At 40.0% G+C, this 6,017-nt stretch overlaps 1 protein-coding gene across 1 annotated transcript in view; it reads right to left on the bottom strand.

Moving 5' to 3' along the window:
- Lancl3 (LanC like 3) overlaps positions 1 to 6,017 on the bottom strand; it is a 166,310-nt gene that overhangs the window by 28,803 nt on the left and 131,490 nt on the right. The window lies entirely within an intron of this gene.

Raw genomic sequence — 6,017 nt, 5'->3', positions numbered from 1 at the left:
TCCCCTGCAGAGGTTGCAGCTCCAGGATTACACCTCAGGCGTGTATGCCAGGCCTGAGCTGTGCCTGGAGGGGGCAAGGTGAAGTAGGAGGAAGAGGAAGCTCTCCGCACACTCACCGGACCTGGACTAGGACTGGGTCTGGGGGCTCCCGGAACTCGGCAGAAAATCCTACTCAGCGGGCGTGGTGGGGGAGGCACTGCGGAGTGGTGGGGGGTGGCCCAAGGGGCTGGGAGAGGGTTCGCCCCACGTTGTGCCTGGGCTGGGACTGGTCCCGCCTGCGCAGGGTAGTAGGAAGCTCTCCACACCCTGGTTTATGTTTGAAGAAAAGGTTGAAACAGGAAGATTTTGCAAAACTGCTATTGAAGATAGTTGTCATAGTTTTCTAACACCTCTCTACAAAGGCCCAAGTGCTAAGTTCCTCTCTTAGCAGCAAATTGAAAAGTTTTGTTTTCTCATAAAGGAATAAGCAAACATTTCATAATAGGCATAAAGTACAAGAATTAGAGGTAATTAATGCAGTGATTTTCTCTACTCTAGAGGATTTGCTATCAACATTCTTCTTAAACATTACTCATTGCTGAATGGTTAATGGTTCATTGTACTTATGTATTATTATTGTAATCCACCAGACTATTATTATTTTTGGAAGTAGGTAATGTAATCAGCTTTCTGTTTCTGGGACAACATATCTAACATCCACCGTTTAAAGAAGAAAAAGATTTTCTGACTCATGGCTTCAGACTTTTCAGTCCATCCATAGTAACTGTCTTAAAGCAGAACCATGCTAGAGGACCACGGCAAAGGGAAGGCACTTACTTCATGCTGGTCAGAAGGCAAGAAAGAGGGAAAGAGAGAAGAAGGGGTCTGGTATATAGTCCCCAATGTCATGCCGGCATGACCCGTGCAGCCACACCCAGCATACTTTACTTATCTAGGCATCTCTTCCAGCCCATAGAGTTTACAGCTAAGGTTAGCCATTATGAAAAAACAGAAGTAAAGAACTTCAGAAGATATGAAGAAAGCATCTTAAAGGGCAGTTCAATTAATATGAATTATTCATGTTTAGCTACAGTACTCAGGCCAACCTGACAGTCAAGTTTCACTGAACCATTTTTTCATCTGAAACAATTTTCAGGAGAATTTAGACTTCCCACCCCAAAACTTGTTCAACTACCACCAACATTATGGTACAACAGTCCAAAATGTCTGTGTTCTTCAACATAGAATACATAGTCATTTTAATTATCATACCAACTATGGATATTACAGACTAAAAAGTCGATGTTAAGTTGTGTCTTCCTCCAGCAATTTATTTTGCTGCCAATACTTTTACCCTCCTTTGTGACAGTAGAATAGGCTTCTGCTCAGATAGAGAATCAAGTCATCTGATGACCAATGAACATTACAATGATTTCTTGTTTTCTTTTTTTTTTTCGGAACCAGGGACTGAGCTCAAGCCCTTGAGCTTGCCAGGGAAGCACTTATTCTACTGAGCTATCTCCCCAGCTACCATTACAATGATTTCTAATACTCATGGATAACAAGTTTGAGGTAAGATACTTTTGAGATGTTAGAGCCTGTGTACTTTGGCAAATTCAGGTGAATAACCACATACCAATAGATTTGAATGACATGTAGAATCAGAATGGAGATGTAAGTTGTTTATAATGGGAAAATTTGACTGCAAAGGAAACTGAAAAGTTGAAAATCAGGTGAACATTCTTGCTTTCTTACCTATACCCTCTTATGCTAAGCCTTAAAAGAGATACAGTAGTCCCACAGATGATAGTTTGGGAGCTTATGGGTAGTTAGTATGTGTGCCCTCTCTTTCCTAGAATTCAGCAAGATGGCAGCCTCAAAGTTATATTTCTTGCCTCAGGACATGGGACCACTAAAGGAGATACCACTGCATGGTGTATCTCACATGAGAGAACACAAAAGAATCCTGAGTTTTCTTCAGATAAAAGGGTGTAATAATATCCCAGGACTGGGGATATAGCTCAGCAGTATAAGCGTCTATCTGGCAAACATAAAGTCCTGAGTTCAATCACTAGTACTCCAACAAAACCAAACAAACAACAACAAAAATATCTCATACTTAAAAGTAATTTTATGTATTTTAAATTCTCAGTATAAATTATATCAAATTAAAATGTCAGGGATTTTTTTTTTTGTTTTTGGACCAAAGTCAATATTCACAAGTGGATAGCTTTTACTTTTGTCATCACTTTGAGGTTGTAGCTTACTTGGAGCTCACTAGGTTATTGGGAAATGTCACGCCTCCCAGGAAATGACCCAAGGGAGGGGGTGGACATTTACTTAAGGGATGAACAAGACATAAACTTGGAGAAGCTGTGTTGATCCATAACATCAGGAGCAGAGAAAGTATTAAGGAACCTTTAAGAGACAAAGTAGGGCTAAAGGAAGACTTTGAAGCAGTAAACTAATCTTGATAAATCAAGCAATTCTTCAGTATTAAATGCAAAGCAAGTGTGATTCACTTTGGCAAAACATACATTCTCAATAATTAGACTTAAGGATGGCCAAATAGCTCAGTGGATTAAAGGGCATGCAAGCAAGATCAAGGGCCTAGGGTTCTATCCCCAGGCTTCTGTGCCGGCCCCACCCCTGGGGTGCAGCGAGACAGCAATTGAGACTGGGTGTGGTGACACGTACCTGTAATCCCAGATATTGGGAGACTGTAAACAGGCAGATCACTATGAGTCTGATCTAGTAGTGAGACCCTGAACACCCTGTAAACCCTTCCCTAAAATACAGAAAAAAAATAAAACAAAACAAACAAACAAACAAACAAACAAAAAGACTAGACTAGGGGCCGGGAAGATGGCTTAGTGGAATAAGCACTTCCCTGGCAAGTGCAAGGACCTGAGTTCAATCCCTGGTTCCACCAAAAAAGAAAGAAAAAAAAAAGATTAGACTAGACATGTGAACCACTAAAATAATTAAATGTTTGGGATTCATTTAAGTTCTAAAAGGAGTGATCTCAAGAAGTAAGAGGATGCCAGTAAATATTGGTGGTTTCATAAAGCACCAATAAATAAGCAGAACTTTAAAGAATAAGTAGGAAGTGAAAAAACAAAAGAAACGAGAAAAAAAGGCATACATGGCTAAAAAAAACCCTGTGCATTCAAGCAATATTTCTCTAACCAAAACATGCACACAAATCACTTGAAACTTGACAAAAAAATGAAGATTCTAATCTGTAGGTCTACAGTACGGCCAGAATTCTATCTCTAGCAAGCCCTCAGATGGCACTGAGACTGACCATGCTGGTCGTGGACCACACTTCAAGAAACAAAATATTATGGGAATCTAGACACTGGCTGCAGCAGATGCTTTGTATTGGGAAAAGTAAGAAACTGGATTGTAGAAGTATAAGAAGTTTTCAAAGACAGGGGATTAGGAAAGATCACAGGGCAAGAATGTTGTATACCATAAATGATTAGATTTCCCAAATAAGAGAAGCAGGAACAATGGAAAATTCTCTACTGATGTGTTATATGCATGAGAAACTGTCTGAATTTACAAAGCCCAACGAGGAGCTCTTTTAGCCAATGTGGCCAGGTTTGTTATTTTCCTAATTGGTCTCCAAATGGGCCTGTGTGCTGGTGCAGAATGAGCAAGGCCCCTCCATCTGGCTTTCCTGCTGCTGCCTGACCATTATTATGCTGGGCAATAAGGAATGGGAAGCAGGCTGCTCAAGTTTATAATTATCCTCCAGTCACTAAATAAATTCAGCAGGAAATTTCAGTTTTAAACATTTGGTATCCCCAGATATCATTTCACTGATGTTTCTTTTCTCTTTTTATGTTAAGAAACACAACCCAATGGAACATCAGAAATCAGAAAAAGGAAAACCGGTTTTACTTCATTCTTACAGACTGACTGCTGGCTTTAATGACTCATCAGAAGTATCTGCTAACTCAGTCTGCATCGTGTCACTCCATGAATTCATTCTCTTCCCTCTAATTCACCATATGTCTCAGACTCGGAGCTTCCTTATCTATGAAAAGGATGACAACACTCGTCCTACCTATCTCCTCAGGATTTGTGGAAAAAGTAATTCCTAACCTGTGGCTGTACACAATATTCACCTGGGGATATTTTTAAACTCCTAATGCTCCAGCTATGACCCAAACCAATCATACCCCACTCTGCAAGCATGGCGCTGTGGCATCTGGACCTTTTTAAAGCTACACTGGTGAAGGGACCGGGGAGATGGCTCAGTGGAATAAGCGCTTGCCTGACAAGCGCAAGGGCCTGAGTTCAATTCCTGGTTCTGAAAAAAAAAAGCTACACTGGTGATTACAAATTACAGTCAGGGTTAAGAACTACTGCTATGAAATAGTAAATAAATGCAAAAACAATTTTGAAAAGCAAAGCAATACTGTGTAGAAGGAGGAGATGGAACAGGAAAGGAGGAAGAGGAGGAGAGGAGGGCTAATGGGAAGACAAACGGAATAGAGAAATGCCTTTTGTGTGAGTCATGGAGGAGTGAACAGGAGGCACCGGATATGGACAAGAGTGAACTTTCTAGGTTAGGCCAGAGGTCCACTGAGCACAAGTCGATGTTTCCATCCAAGGCATCAATGCACGTTTTGTGAGAGGCTAAAGGAGAATTATGAGCAGAAAAAAAAAACAGGGTACTGGACTAGGAATGGGGAGATCTTGGTTTGAGTGCCAACTTTGGCGCCATAACCATGGTAAAGTCAGCAGACCTCTATTCCTTCCTTTTTGAAACAAAGAGAATAGGCTGGACTATGTCTATTACATTACTGCTTCTTAAATTGTAGTGTGCCCCAAACTGAAATAGCAAGCTTGCTAAATAAAACAAAGCCTCTTGGGCCTTGATGTCAGAGATTCTGATTCAGTAGCTGTGGAATGAAATTTGAGATCGTGTGTTTCTATGAATCTCACAGGCGATAGTGATGCTCTTGGTGGGGGAATCACTCATTGAGTCATTCTGTACTAGGTAACCTCTAAGCTCCCTGTGGTCTCCAGACTTTATGGCTCTCTAAGGCATTGTAGGAGTCTGGCTTTTGAATACAAGAAGGAATTATGAAATACGGAGTCAGATACCTGGATCCTAAGCTTAGCTTCATTACTTTTACTATCTTCTTTCCCTGAAAATGAAAGCTGGCTGGAAAATCATCAGCTTTGAAAACTAGAGATAAAAAATATCTTAGAGAATAGCCAGCAACCAAGAGAATAGTGATGGCAGGTAAGGCAAGGATATGGTGATTGAGGCTGACATGTTTTATCTCTAGCTGATTATTTTTCCAGTGAGGTCATATTTTTGGAAAAATATGCTTCCCCTTTGTAAATCAATAATAAGGTTTACCTTTCTGGGATGCTATGAGGATTCTATTTGGTACTTAGTATGATTCTTGGCATAAAGCAGACGCACACTGCATACAAACTCTAGTAAAGAGGAAAATCCAAAGTCAAAGAGTGATGCTCACCATTTGACACTGCAGACTTTGGAGTTCTGAGCCTTTCTGTTGTCTACCTCTTAAATTTCCTCCTCTTCACAAGAACCAGCTCACAAGAAACCTGTACTCCTAGATTATTGTAATTTGTGATTGCTAAACTGAAAATATATGGCCTTAATGTCTATATATTTATCTTTATTTTCTCATCACAAAACTTGGAGGCTTCATTCTTCTACTTTTTCCAAAATTACATTCCTTTGCTCTTTAAAAGCCTTGGTTTATCTTGGTCTTAACCATCCAGCAGAAAAGTATAAAAATGAAGTATAAAAAGTAAAGCCATATTAATATGCTGAGCTGTAAAAGGCTCAAGTCAACAACTTCTGGCATTGCCAGTCCTATGGAAAACCCACTACTGTTATGGACTACTGGACTATATTGGAATATTTTGCTGAATTCACATACCTACAATATTTAAACAGCAGTGGAATACCCTTCTCTGACAAAACTAAATAAAAAAGGAGATACAAATGAAGGAACATTTTGTAGTGAAAGATATATATATAT

The sequence above is a fragment of the Octodon degus genome, unplaced genomic scaffold, assembly GCF_000260255.1.
Source record: "Octodon degus isolate 3935 unplaced genomic scaffold, OctDeg1.0 scaffold00243, whole genome shotgun sequence".
NCBI lineage: Eukaryota > Metazoa > Chordata > Mammalia > Rodentia > Octodontidae > Octodon > Octodon degus.
Note: the sequence above shows the minus strand (reverse complement) of the source record. Positions and strands in the feature narration are given on the sequence as shown.